This window comes from Sinohyriopsis cumingii, chromosome 9, assembly GCF_028554795.1.
Source record: "Sinohyriopsis cumingii isolate HCF-2022 chromosome 9, ASM2855479v2, whole genome shotgun sequence".
NCBI lineage: Eukaryota > Metazoa > Mollusca > Bivalvia > Unionida > Unionidae > Sinohyriopsis > Sinohyriopsis cumingii.
This window is the reverse complement of record NC_142969.1, coordinates 2987055-3002786: the sequence shown is the minus strand read 5'-3', so window position 1 is coordinate 3002786 and position 15732 is coordinate 2987055. Positions and strand designations below refer to the sequence as shown.

General features: G+C 44.2%; 1 protein-coding gene across 1 annotated transcript in view; it reads left to right on the top strand.

Annotated features, from left to right (window-relative positions):
- Window positions 1–1663: 1663 nt before the first annotated feature.
- Window positions 1664–15732, top strand: part of LOC149791179 (uncharacterized) — a 41173-nt gene continuing 27104 nt past the window's right edge. Inside the window, exon 1 of the mRNA XM_089969150.1 lies at window positions 1664–1823. The gene's annotated coding sequence lies outside the window, so the exon portion shown is untranslated. The remainder of the gene's footprint in view (window positions 1824–15732) is intronic.

The following is a 15732-nucleotide window of genomic DNA, read 5'->3' as shown; positions in this document are numbered from 1 at the left end:
AAGCGTACAGATAGTGCTTAATATCTGCTCTTCATTCTTCTCATAATATCGTCACTGACTCTCAGACGAAGACACGAAAACTATGTGAGATCAAACCAAACATCTATGTCACGGAATACGGAAACAAAATACGTTGGCGACGAAATAGAGCGAATATATATTTATTTCTTTATTTATTTAGTTTTCGATGACGGGTCCAGCGTTACCTGGAGTAACTTTTTTTGCAATGACTAACTGTAACAGCATAAATGGTACATATCTTTGCAGGTCGTTTGCAGCGAGAAAGCCATATTTCAGTATGTACACGGGTAATTTACCCTTGAGCCTTGCACGTGTTATATAGTACTCATATGATCATATGCTATGTGCTGTCACAGTGATGCGGTGATCTCAGGTAGTGTCAACTTCACCGACAGTGTATTACAGTCACAGGGCTGATATTGTAGCAGTATAGCTGGCGGTATGGCAACGTATCTAGCAGAAAGGACATAATGAATTGCGATATAATCTCTTAGTTGGCAACAGGGAAACACCGATGGAAGCGAAGCAACATTGCTGACAACATGCCAACTGTGTTAAAAAACAGACAGAACAACAAAGTTGGCATTAGAGCGACACTGTTGTTAGCTGAGCAATATAGTTAGCAACATGCCAAGATGTTCAACAGCAAATAAAAGCAACTGACAACAGTGCAGTAAAGTAGCTTAATTAGGTCTTGAATTGCGAATCTTGTTTGTTGTCAGGGCTGATGGGTACATGAACCACCATCTTCATAATAGCATGTTCACAGTATGCTGCAATTACAAACTCATTCATTGTGCATGTCATGTACTTGATGTCATAGTATTTAAGACAATGTATTTTCAGAGTATACGTGTTGTTTTTTGTTTGTTTTTTTTTTTGGTCGCCGCTTTTAATTATTATTTTATTGTTGCATTAATATTTAAGATGAAGTATGTGACTCGTACTTCATTATCATAAAGTTGGTTTATTTGCACGCATTATGTACGGTGTTCTCACTTGATCCATATTGATTCGGTTTCTATCCTGCTTTTGAGTTAACCGCTCCAATGGCCTAGTGGTTATAGTGTCCGCCTCGGATGTGGTAGGTCGCGGGTTTAAACCTGGGTCGAGTCATACCAAAGACTTATAAAAATGGTACTCAGCATTAAGAGATTAGTGTTAGGACTGGTCGGCCTGGTGTCAGGATAATGTGACTGGGTAGGACATTATACTACATGTATGCGGCATGATGTCCCAGTGCTAGATATCACTATATACTGCCACACCGCATACATCGTAGCGACATGACTGAAAGATTGTTAAAGCTACGTTAAAAATCCAAATCACATGCACACTGCTTCAGAGTTTTTGCAAAGGGCAATGAACTTGAATGACAATATTGATATGGTATTGGCGAAATAGCATATACCTCCCTTGCCTTGCAGGTTTATCTTTAGAAATTGACACTGAATTTGAGTCGTTATCTCCCTTCCCAAACTACTGAAAAAATTTACATTTATGTGATACTGGTCTAAAATATTAGCATAGACAATGGAAGACGGCTTATCAATTTACATGTACATTTTATTTACTCAGGTCCCCAAAGGGCTTATCAGCTTACAAGTACATTTCATTTATTCAGGTCCCCAAATGGCTTGAATCACATTAGCAGATAAGAAGTCACCTAGAAAACTAACAGTACCGAATACAAACCATAGGTTCGTGTTTGCCACAGTCTAGCTTAAGGATTTGGAGCAGAATATTAAGTGCGAGTGAGAATTATCCAGAACCTGTACAGGACAATAACTGAAGAGTCTAAGGTGAGTATACCGAGGGCAATGTAGAAAAACGATAAAAATTGCAACACTTAATACATAGAATACACAATAACTTACAATTACTTCATATGAAATTAACACGATTATTGCTGAAATTGTTGTATAAAATGTGGACATATAAGTTATCTTGTCTAATGAGACATTTCATGCATGAACTAAAATGGATACGCAACAGGTCATGGAATATAATGTAATCTAACATGGATACTTAACAAGACATGGAATATAATGTTACCTAACACGGATACTTAAAAAGACATGGACCATATAGATACCTAACACGGATACTTAAAAAGACATGGACTGTATAGTTACCTAACACGGATACTTAAAAGGACATGGAATATAATGTTACCTAACACAGATATTTAACAGGTCATGGAATATAATGTAACCTAACATGGATACTTAACAAGACATGAAATATAATGTTACCTAACACGGAGCGAGGCCCCCAGTGGCCGAGTGGTCCAAAGCTCTGACCGTTCCGGATCAATGCCATCTCACCTCTGTCTGCAAGGGTTCTAGTCCAAGGCTCGGCTAGCGTTGGTAAGCCTGCCAGTAGCTTCTCGTGGGTCGGTGGTTCTTCCCTGGGTTTTCCAGGGTTCTTCCTCCACCAGAGTAGTAAATGGGGATACCATAGCAACAATGGGAATTAGCATTACAAACACCCCTGGGACAATCTGGCGACAAGGGAAAATTAACATGGAGAAAGATCGTGGGACAATCTGGCGACAAGGGAAATTAACATGGGAATAAATCGTGGGTCACTCTAGCGACAAGGGGAATTTAACATGGAACTGTAGTGTGGGTCTGTCTAGCGACAAGGGGAAATTAACATGGGAATAGAGTTTGGGTTTGTCTAGGGACAAGGGGAATTGAATATGGGATTTTTTTTTAAATTTAAATTTAAATTTAAATTTAAAAAAGGGGTAGGCAATGGAAAGGCTATCTCTTTTCGAGAAATATGGCTGGCCCTGAAAAGGGCCTTTGGGTTTATGTTAATATTAATATTAACATAGATGGCATCTGTCACATCTTCCTCTTCTTCTTAAACTCCTTCTACCTGCCGGTTCATACACAAGTACCCTCTTGAGACATCCTTGTCTTTCTATGTAAACTCTCCTCCTCCATTGACTAGTATCTGTCCTATCAACAACAGTCCACTTGGACCTGACATGCATGAACATGTCCGTCCTAAACATCATGGAAGACACAAGGGTGGATGACTCAACTGTGGTCCACATCTTGAAGCGACGAGAATAGGTGAATCAATGCAGTGAACTGCGCTTATTTATAGGTACAGGAAGGATTGAAACGGATTGAATTCATTCACCAATCCGAACACGCGTTACAAAATTCAGTCAGCTCGCATCCAATCCGAAGACAGTAGTCTGTGACGTCACGTGGTCTATATAGATTCGCTAGCGCTTGTGTGCAGTCAATCTATGCGACAGTGATTCAACATGACGGAAACTCAGAAAACGATCCATTGGGGTGCACCAGCAGGGGAGACTGCCCAAGGGAACCCGGACTTACTTTCAGAAGAGGTACATTGGGATTTTGTGGATTTTCTTACCTCGCAAGAATTTGTTCCGGAACCTTCGTTACCTTCTTCATTACCGCAAGTGGAGAATTTTAGACAGAGACAGAAAGAAGAATTGGAGAAATTTATGCAACGACAAAAGGAAGCGGAACAAGCTTTTCTCCTACAGCAACAGCAACAGCAACAAGAAGAGGTAAGAAAAAAACAACAGCAACAACAGCAAGAAGAAGTAGCAGCAAAGAAACAAGAGGGTGAAAATCAAACGGCTACGGTACTGTTGGACATTTTAGCGGAGTTAAGAAGTCTGAAACAAATGTATCAGACTTCTTTATCACGACCGAAGAGAATACGACCTTCCCGAGCTAAACACGCCAACCCTGTGACTAAGCCTGTCGTACCACCCTTAGTGATTTCAACCCAATCATCAGAAGTAGGCTTTGGCCGTGGCAAAGGCATAAGGCAGTTAAAGTTGATTGGTTAAACTCACCCCTACACCAAAATAAAAAGGCCCTTTTCAGGGCCACCCACATTTCTCGAAAAGAAATACAATTTCAATTTGCCAATAACTCAAAAATAAACCCCACCCATTTTACCCTTATAGTACGTGTCTGTGTATGAGTGCGTGAGTGTAGCTTCTTATTTTAAAATCAAAACTCAAAGACACTTACCTTATATCATTCATGTATTCTTTTATCCATTTTTTACAATCCAATTCACAACACAACACTTTAATTAAAAGTTCATTGACTTCTTCTTTCTCCTTGTTTAGTCTCTCTGTTTTTTGAATTTCTTCACCGTTTTTTCCTCATTTTCTTCCCTTCTTCTTTTCTTCTCCTGTTTCTTTGCTTCTTTTAAATAGAATTGTCTTCTTTCTTCCTCTGAAGAATCCCTCTCTTCTTTCGAAGAATCCCTCTCTTCTTCCGAAGAATCCCTCTCTTCTTCTGAAGAATCCTTCTTTTCTTCTGACTCCTCTTGTTTCTTTTTTGGGCAATCTGGAGACCAATGTCCTTTTTCTTTACAATAATAACAGGTATCTTGACTTTTGTCTTTTTTAGCCCCTGTTTTTTTTTTCTTTTTTGACGGTCTGGACACTCTGAAGACCAATGCCCTTTCTTCTGACAGATATAGCAAGTATCCTGACTCTTATCTCGAAAGGAAGGAGAGTAGTCTGTCGGCTGGTCTGAAGAGAATTTTCTAATGACCCCTCGCAAAGCTCTGACGAAAGGTTTGATTTGGCTAGTCTCTTCCATCGTTCTCCTCGGTTTGAGAGTGAAATGAATAGTGAAAGGACAAGACACACCCTTTTTATATACGCTGGTTTGCCATGACTATAAATTAGTCTATGGTGTTTGAACTTGAGTCATTTGACGTTTTGCACTCAAGATGAAACGATCCTATTCATTCGAGAAGAAAGAAGAAGAAGAAAGTAAGAGGCAGAAACGTGATCTATCGCCTCGTACCAGGGTTGAAATCTTGGCACAAATTCATGCCAGTGATTTTGAAGAGGACATGAGTGAACCAGAATCCGAACCCTCTAAACCAAGTTCACCACCCTTAATCAACCCTGAAAAGTACTATTCCATTCGAGAGACGGAAAAGCGCTCCTCTAGAAAATTTAGAACCACGGCTTACACCTACACGGTGAAGTTTAAAGATTTCAAGGCCGACGTACCCTTGGAGAAAGCAGAAGGGTTTATCACCGAGATGTGGGATTCTTTGCTCACCGCACTCAAGCGACAATGTCAACCCAAAGAAGACGATCGCTTGACACTATCCATAGATCACGACGGTTTGAAATCCCCTGTTTGGATCGAGTTTAGCAGACCCGCAGAACTAACCCCTTCCAAAATCATGGACAAGATTCAACACGTACAACAATCTAATGACCAGTTTGACATCACCGATGGTAAAGCCACACTGAAAATGGCCCACGTCTCTCTTCCTCAAGGGACAGGACGCAAAAAGATGTTATTGGTGGACAACCTTCGCAACACCAAAACAAGTCTCGTCCGAATTCACACCCCTCAAGAGCAGATGTGTTTAGCCCGTGCCATCGTGGTGGGACGAACCTATGCCAACAAGAACGACAAGGTAGAATGGAAAAGAACCTGGAAAACTATTCAACGATCCGATCGAGCCAAACAACGAAATGAAGCAGAACTCCTGTTACAACAAGCCGGACTGTCCAAAGACACACCCTGTGGCATTCCTGAGATGCAAAAATTGCAAGATGCCCTAGCTCCACGCTACACCTTGAAAGTGCACCCTCAAGAAATGCGTGGAACTCTGTTGTTTCGAGGCCAAGATTTTAAGGACGGAAAATACATTCATGTCTATTATCACGATGAACATTTCGATACCATTACCAGTATCACTGCATTCCTTAGATACGGTTATTATTGTGAGAAATGTGATTATGGTTATAACAATCGAGAGCAACACAAGTCTTGTGCATGGAAATGCCCAGGATGTTTGGCCTCTCCACCCTGTCTGAGCGAAGAACCAGTGCCTTGTTCAACTTGTCTGCGCACGTTTGTCAGACCTATCTGTTACCAGCAACATTTGAAAACACAAGGTTCACAGAAGAAATGTGCTTGTCAACTCCTCAGATTGTGCCCTACTTGTGGACAAGGCATGCGCACCAATAGTACCAAGGCACACGTATGTCGAGGAAAGAAAAAATGTCACATTTGTCACCACATCGTGGACTTGGAACACGAATGTTACGTGCAAAAATACCAACCCCCACCAGAGGAAGAGGACGGTCACAAGAAGAAAGGCAATTTCATCTTTTTCGATTTCGAATGCATGCAAGAGACCGGCATTCACATTCTTAATTTCTGCGTGGCTCATCGAGCGTGCGAGAAGTGCATTCAAGAACCTATCTTCAGTCATTGCCCTCACTGCAGCAAGATTCCTGGAGGACGTGAAAAAATCTTTCGAGGACCAAACACGTTAGCCGATTTTGCCCAATGGGTCTTAGACCCCATCGACAAGACGTGGAGCCAAGAGGACATCGAACGTTACGCAGATTGTCATTGTCATGCCACGGTGATGGCTCACAATTTCTCCGGATACGATGGACAGTTTCTTCTCAGATACTATACGGAACAAGGCACCGAACGTCCTAAAGTCACTCTGAATGGAGCCAAAATCATTTTCATGCAAGTGGGACAAGTACAGTTTAAAGATTCGATGAGTTACTTAGCCATGCCTTTGAGTCGAATGCCTAAAACGTTTGGAATGACAGAAATGACTAAAGGGTACTTTCCACACTTTCTCAATACGGAAGCTAATCAACATGCCGTTCTACCCCATTTACCTGAGGCTCACTATTACGACCCCGACAACATGCGTACCGAACAACGAGAAGCTTTCTACGCTTGGTACCAGGCTCATGCCTCTAACCCCTTCGACTTTCAGGAAGAAATGCTAAAGTATTGTCGTTCCGACGTGGACATTTTACGACGTTGCTGTGGAAAATTTCGAGAACTGTTCATGGAACACGGAGGGGTCTATCCTTTGAAAGAAGCTTGCACCATTGCCAAAGCGTGTTCCTTAGTGTACCGCCAACGATTTATGCCTGAAAATACCGTGGCTGTCATCAGTCCTCAAACGACCCACTATGTCAAGCGTCAATACTCGGTCAAAGCCCTACGTTGGTTACATTACTTGTGCGACAAGGAAGACAAATGGATTCAGCATGCCCGCAACGGAGGAGGCGAAAAGACCATCGGAACGTATTCGGTAGATGGCTGGGACTTAGAAAACCCCAAGATCGTGTACGAGTTTAACGGTTGCTTATTTCACGGATGTCCCATCTGTTACCCTGACCGTGACACTAAAAATCAGTTTTTGCAACGAACCATGGAAGACTTGTACCAGGACACTTGTCAGCGACGCCTAAAGTTAGAACAGCAAGGATACCAAGTGGTGGAAATGTGGGAACACGAGTACGATCACCGTTTGAAAACCGATCCCGAGTTTAAACGCCTCGTGGAAAGTTACCAGTTCATGGACCCGCTGAACCCGAGGGATAGTTTGTACGGAGGAAGGACCAATGCCACCTGTTTGCTGTACCAAGCCGACGAAGAGAAAGGAGAAGAAATCAAATACTTGGACGTGTGTTCGCTGTATCCCTACGTGTGCAAATATTGTCGCTTTCCTGTAGGGCATCCGCAATTGTTCACGGAACACATCGACCTGAAAAACATTCGACAATACGAAGGCTTGATCAAGTGTAAAGTTTTGCCTCCCACGAACCTATACCATCCCGTCTTACCTCACCATTGTCAAGGCAAACTGATGTTTCCCTTGTGCCGTACTTGTGCCGAAACGTGCAACCAGGACCAACCTTGCCATCACAGCCAGGAAGAACGTGCCTTGACGGGAACCTGGGTCAGCGTGGAATTGTTCAAAGCTCTGGACATGGGATACCAACTGTTAGAAGTGTACGAAATTTGCCACTTTCCCAAGACACAACAGCACCACAAGGGTGACCCTACTCAGAAAGGCATTTTCGCCGACTACGTGGATGCCTTTTTGAAACTGAAACAAGAAGCCAGCGGCTATCCTTCCTGGTGTCACACTCCCGAAGACCAAATACAATTCAAAGAGAAATACTACAAACAAGAAGGCATCTCTTTAGACCACATCGAAAAAAAACGAAGGCAGGCGATCGTTTGCCAAAGTGATGTTAAATTGCTTGTGGGGTAAAATGGCACAACGACCGTGTTTACCCAGGACGGAATATTTGACAGAACCTTCCCGCTACTTCCAGATGATTCACGAAAAAACCAAATACATGAAACACGTGGACGTCGTTCGAGAGGATTTGATCTTGGTCAATTACGAAGAAGATCTGGATTTTGTACAAGACGACCCTTTTGGAAATGTCATCATTGCGGCTTACGTGACAGCTCATGCTTGCTTAAAATTGTACGAAGCTTTAGAACTGTTAGAAGAACGCGTCCTGTACTTTGACACGGACAGTTGCATTTACATCCATCACCCGATTCAACAGCACCCTGACATCGAAGGAGATCGTTTAGGAGCCTGGACAGACGAGCATCCCGACGACAAGATTCTAAGTTTCGTCAGTGGTGGTCCCAAAAATTACGGCTACGAATACCGGGACAAACAAGGAGAAGTGCACACGACGTGCAAAGTGAAAGGACTGACTCTGAATCATCGTACCAGTCGAGTGGTCAACTTTGGGGTATTGAAAGAAGCCTTGCAATCGGGAGAGGATGGAAACTTTAAAGTGACCACCTATCAACCGAACAAGATTGTACGTTTACCCACTCACCACATCGTCAGTCGACCCTTGGAAAAAGTCTATCAAATTGTATACCAGAAGCGAGTGCGACTTCCCAATCACTTCACCTTACCGTACGGTCACGTTGGTATTGGTCTGTATATTAAAAGGAACCCTAGACAAGATCGATAGTTCATTGTTCATTGAAGTAACTTTCCATGTCGTTGACGAAGAAGAAACCAGATTGGTTAGGAGTCAAATGTTGGACATCATCGAGACCAGGGTTTTGAGGCTTGGACACAAGAGGTGGCCCAGTATGCACGAGAGTTATTCAAGGAAAAAAGTTACTTTTCAACCTGTGTTAGTGACGGTGCCAGAAGAACCCGTCACCCAGGACAGGACTGTCGTGGACAGGCCTGAAAGACCCTTTCGGGAGGACACTTGTGTGACCTTACCCCTACTATAGAACTGGTTAGAACTTTACCCAAAACATGTTGTACAGACACTTGTGTTTATTCCACGTTCGTGGTTATCATGTGCCTTTTATTCTTGTACTTAAGCCTTTGGCTTTTATGTATTTTTGTCTTTCGTATTCATGTTTGAAAAAAACATTCAATAAACGTGTTCTGAAAAAGTATATAAACTCTTGTCTTGTTTGTTTTTCGTGTCACAAGTGACATTTCTCACACCATGGCTACCTCTGCTGTCTCTGCTCCCTCTTCCTCTACTGTCAAAGTCATCGACGAACACTTAGATCGTGCCAGTTGGGAGGCTTTGTATCTTCGCCATCCCTTTAACATGCTCATTGCTGGACCTAGCGGTTCAGGCAAAACCGAATTCGTCAAACGTTTGATCGAACATAAACATCATTTGATCGATCGACCCCCTCAACGAATCGTGTGGTGTTACAAAGAGTGGCAATCGGCGTACAGCCTCTTGCGAGAAAGTCAAGGCGATTCCATCGTGTTTGTGGAAGGCATTCCTAAAGAAGACGACGGCATCGTCTCTGACTCCCGTCTAACCCATTTGGTCATTTTCGACGACATGTTAGGAGAAGACGAAGAAGAAATTAAACTGTGGTTCACGCGCAAAGGGCATCACCGTAATGCCAGTGTCGTTTACATCACCCAAAATTTGTTTCAACAAAGTAAAGCCCATCGCACCATCAGTCTCAATGCGCATTACGTGGTCTTGTTTAAAAGCCCTCGAGATAAATCGCAAGTGCAAGTCTTAGCCAAACAGTTAGGAACGCCTTGGCTGACTCAGGCGTACGACGATGCCACTCAAACGCCACACGCCTATTTACTCGTCGATTTGAAACCTACGACTCCCGAGGATTTGCGATTTCGTACCCACTTGTTTCACCACTGGTGCCAAGACGGAGGGCCTGTCCTGTACACGTCTCTGTCCTCGACTTCATTTCACTCCCCATAAAAAAATCTATAAAAACCTCAGACCCTTTCTCGTCTGTCTCACACAGTGTGAACATGACGTCCCTTCAGTCGCATCTTCCCGTCAAATTGATTCGTGCCTTGTATGGCATCAGTCGAGAAAAAGATCCACAAACACGAGCTCGTGTCTTAGAAGCTAGTCTCAAAGAAGTCTTACGATGGTTCACGGTGACGGCACGTCAATTACTCCAAGGAATCATTCAGATTCCTCATCAAACCAAACGCTTTCTCGATCGAAACAAAGTCGCTTTGGTCCAACTGGCCGATCCCCGCATCGACACTCAAACCAAAAAACAAATCATTTTGAAACCTGGAGGGAGTGGTACTCTAGGAGGGGTCATCATTCGCTCACTCTTAAGATGGGATCCTAATGCCCCCAAAGTTATCCCCAAGACAAAAGTCCAACGAAGACCCAAGAAGAAAAAGACCAGGTCCCCAAGGAGAACTTCTCCAGTGGCAGGACCCTCCTCTGACCAGACACCACCACCACCCCGGAAAAAGAAAAGAAGCCCCCAGAAAAAGAAAAGTCCACAGAAAACTAGTCGCAAGAGAGGCACTTCGGCCAGGACGCAACCTTACACTCGCAAACCACGACCTGCCACGGCGGTGACTGTGTCTCCGGCAGCTTCACGTTTGTCCACTTCTCCGTTAATGACACCCAGAACTGAAGAGTACTTGGAGACGTTGATCACACCAAGAACTTCTCCGTTGATGACCCCCAAAAGAACTTCCCCAGTGGCAGGACCTTCCAATTTAGTGGCAGTGGCTGCTGCTCACAAAGTACCTTCTCCCAAACTCAAAGTTCAAGAAAGATCGGGCATGTTACAAAGTTTGCTGGATTTGTAAAAGCAAGAACTGGCTCGATTTAGTCCGTTACGTACCCCTGCACGACGTGTCATGCCTGTCCTCAAACTAATTCGACGTAAAGACAATCAGTGGCGACGCGTTCCAGTATAAAAAAGGCCTGTGACCAAGTCGGGTATCAGTGTTTTTTGGTGCTCCTGAAGACTCAAAGATGTCACACTCCAGAAAACCCCAAGGAAAGAAAAGGAAAGGACTGCCACCACGTTTAGCCAAACATGGGGACATGTTATCTGTCCTGTCCAAAGCTTCTCCACCCCTACGAAAAAAACTCATTCAAGCAGCCTCCAAAGAGGTCATCGATACCGTGTGCGAATGTTGTTTGAACGTTTTGAAAGGCACGATCCCTTTGTCCAAACAACAGAAACAATGCTTAGGCAAACATCGTCACGTTTTTCGCCAAATGGTTCAAAATAAAATTCCCATTCGTCAAAAAAAGAAGATGTTAGTGCAACGTGGAGGTATTTTACCTCTCTTGTTAGGCCCCATACTGAAAGGAGTCTTGGGAACCATGTTGGGAGGACTGGTGGGAGCAAGATGAAAAGGCCCTCGGAAGTCCCAAGATCTCAGAATCGACCCTTGACAACCCCATGGAAGGACGAAAACTAGCTTTAGTGCCTTACAAACGATGGATGGAATACCATCGGTGGCAAGAACAACGCACCCCGCATTTACCTCCCAATCCCCATTTGAGCGAGATGTCCCAGTTACAACACGAATTGCAGTCCTTGATGGATCGCCAAGATTTGTCCGAAACAGAAAAATCGCAAAAGTACGGTCAACTCTTGCAACGACTGCAACTCTTTCACCAGAAAGCTTTAGACGAAACAGCTCTACCCACTCTGAAAGATTTTAAGACCTTGATGAAAAGTCCAGCACCATCACCAGTACCAGTACCAGTACCAGTACCACCAGTACCAGTGACCAAGACAGAAAAAGGAGAAGAAGAAGAGGAAGGGTTTCAAACTCCACCATAAAAAGTACGCAAGTTAACAACACCACCTACCTCCAGAATTGGATGGATTAAAAAGATGATGGCCACCCCTTCTTCATCACAAGAGAAAAAGAAAGCGAAGACAGAAGTGAAGACAGAAGTGAAACAAGAACCGATATCCCCCGCTCAGACATCCTCCTCCTCTTCGACACCTATTGCCGGCCGCACACGCAAAGCATTGCAATCCAAGAAAGTACCCCAAGAGAAAAAGAGTAGCATCCTCCGAGTGGAAGGCATCGATCATCAATGGCAAGCCGATTTAGCCGATGTCTCTCATTTGGCCAGCTACAATCGTGGCTACAAATATTTGTTTTGTGTCATCGACGTCTCTTCCAAATTTGCTTGGGTCGTACCCTTGACTTCCAAATCGAGCAGCGAGTTAGTGCGAGCCCTGCAACGGGTGCTGAAACAAAGCGGTCATCACCCTCTTCGATGGCAAACGGACAAAGGCACCGAATTTCTGAACCAAGCTTTCCAAAAAGAATTAAAGAAACGTGACATTCATTTTTTTACCACCGAGAATCCCGAAACCAAAGCCAGCATCGTGGAACGTTTTCAACGCACTTTGAAAGAACGCATGTGGAAATATTTTACGCATCACCACACTCTGAAGTACATCGACATCTTACCGCACCTGGTGCAAGCGTACAACCAATCTTACCATCGAAGCATCGGACGTGCCCCGCAAAACGTGACTCCCGAGAACGAAGTGTTGGTGTTTGAGCGCCTGTTTGGTACGTCCCCGACGAGGGCTGTGACCAAGAAAAGTGGAGAGTTGGCCGTAGGAGATTGGGTGCACATTGGCAAAACCAAACGCACTTTCGACAAAGGTTACTTACCTAACTGGACGACCGAATTGTTTCGCGTCACTGGACGAGTGCATGGCCGTCATCCTGCCGTCTACAAATTGGAAGACATGAACGGAGAAGTGCTCAAAGGAACGTTTTATTTGCCCGAGTTACAACGTGTCACCAAAAAAGAAGACGACGTGTTCGACATCGAAAGCATTCTCGAACGCAGAACCCGTAAAGTGGGCAAAGGACGTGTCAAAGAAGACAAAGTACGTTGGAAAGGATATCCACCCAGTTTCGATTCTTGGATCGACGCTTCGCAAGTCATCGACTATAAAAAGAAGTGACCATCATGCCTTTTCACACAGACGCAGCTACGTCGACCACTCCTCCTTCACCTAGTTCTTCTGTGCAAGATTTACAAAAACAACCCTTGTGGGTGTGGTGTGGAGAACGTGTGCCTAAAACGCAAATCGTCTTTTTCTGCCAAATCTTCGTGTTGTATTGTGTCATCGGGGCGGCCATCGCCAATTTGAGTTTGCAACAAGCAGACAAACAATTGTGGACCATTTTATTGAGCAGTTGCATCGGTTACCTGCTTCCTAATCCCTCCCTGAAATTCACCTCGAACGGGAACCCCGGGAACCTTGTGTCCAGTGCCAGTGCCAGTCACCACTTCAATCACAACCAGAACCCCATTTTAGACGGAGACACGCCTCTGACGTCCAGTAACCCCTCGGACAGCCACAGAACTCTGGAATTATGAGTCACCAAAACCAATTTTACTTAACCTTACCCAGTGACAGTTCCATGGAGGTGTTTCCCAAGAACACGTTGTGCTGTTACACGGCCAAATTACCTCAAGCCATCCAGTTAGATCACGAAGCCCATTCGGAAGTGGCTTTAGTAGAAATGATTCAAAGACCCAAGTCCTCAATGTCCTTCCCAATCAAAATTTTTTTGATGTGGAAGTTCATGACGAGCAAATGCAACAGTGGATGGATAGCAATGTCAAATATGACAAGAAAACCCGTACACAAAAGTACACCACCTATCACTTGTTCATTCCCCCAGGCTATTATTTTAGTGGTCAACATTTGGTCAGAACCATAACCTCCAGGTTTAATGTCGTGTTTCTGAAAGCTTTGGAGCATGTCAACAAAAATGTCACCATGGAGTACGACAAAGTAGCTCGTCACTTCTTGATGAAATTTGAACGGAGTAAAATCCTGTCCATTTTATTTTGTCCTGAATTGTTTGACATGTTGGGCGGAGACATGGACATGAGAAAGACCATGATCAAGAAAAACGAATTACCCATCGTTTACGACAACGAGTCTTTTAGCAAGTTAGCTCGTGTCCCGGTAGAACTGAACCAAGGACTGAATTTGATGTTCGTGTATTCCGATGTGGTGGAGTACAACGTGGTGGGACACACCTCCGTACCGTTACTGCGTGTCATTCCTTTCAAAGTGGATTCTGCCACGAACACTGACGAGGAAGGTGGAAACACTTACCACGTCCACCGCGAATTTGTCCATCCTCACTATTTGCCTGTCAGTAAGTCGTATTTGGACACGGTCAACATTGCTATAAAAGGAGATCTGGGACAAAATATTCCATTCACCAATGGAAAAGTCACGGTGAAACTCTATTTTCGAAAACGGTTCTCTCACGACTCTTAAGTCATGTATCCAGTGTACCGAGGGGTTGCTCGACAGCGAGGCCTTTCGTTCGGTGGCCCCGGTGTTGAAACCGCCTTGAAAGATGCGGCACTGACGCAAGGCAAAGAATTTCTCCAAAATGTCATCATCGACAAACAAAACCCTAAAGAAGCCTTCATGAGGGCAGGCAAAAATGTCTTGCTGCAAACGGGCAAAGACATTTTAGGCCAACGAGAAACACCTATAAATGCCCTGCACGCTACCGAGTCAGGCATTCAGCAAGGACAAGGCAGAAAGAGACGACGAAGAAAACACCCTTTCACCAGACTTCAAGCGAGAAAGGCCAAGAAAAGAAGAACCGTTCGAGACTTAGACGTTTTCGATTATTGAGAAAAGAGACAAAAAAAATGATGCACCGAGAATCTTGCGCTTGTTCCAAGACGGAACTGGATCTGTTTGCCATGCCTCCCACGATGATGACGATGCAAGAATCCCAGTGGGTGGAATTTCACCCCGTCTCCTCACTGACCGATTCCGGTCCCATCGAGTTTGAAATCAAAGGACAGCCCGAAGATTACATCGATCTGAATAGCAGTTACTTGTACCTGAAAGTCAAAATTCTAGATAAGACTGGAGGTGCTATAGACGATGAAGCAGTAGCTCCCGTCAACAATTTCATGCATTCCTTGTTCAGTGGAGTGGACTTGTATTTGAATAACAAACTGGTCAGTAGCAGCATGGATACTTACCCTTATCGTGCCTACCTGGAAAATCTCTTGACGTACGGAATAGATGCCAAGAACACTCATCTCAATGCCTGTGTGGTATGGGAAGCTGACGAACCTAGCAAGTTTGAAATATTGGAAACTGATGAAAAGAAAGACAACAATGATGGATTTGTAGAACGAAGAAAGAGAATCACGGGAGCCGACACAAGTTTAGAACTGATGGATCGTTTGCATTTGGACATGTGGTTGCAAGAAAAGTATTTGCTGAACGGGGTGGATGTCCGCCTGAGACTGAATCGTAGCAGTGCCGCTTTCCATTTGATGGCTGATAGTGACGGTTACAAAACCAAAATCCTAGAAGCCAGACTCTACGTACGCCGTGTGGAAGTGTTACCTAAAGTGGGAAACGACATCAGTCAGACGTTGAGCAGAACGACCGCCAATTATCCCATACGACGCGTGGAAGTGAAAACCTTCACCATTCCCATGGGACAGCGATCCATGATCGAAGATCATCTGTTCCAAGGACAGTTACCCAAATGTTTGATCGTTGGTATCGTCGAGAATACAGCCTTCAACGGAGCTGCCGAAAAAAATCC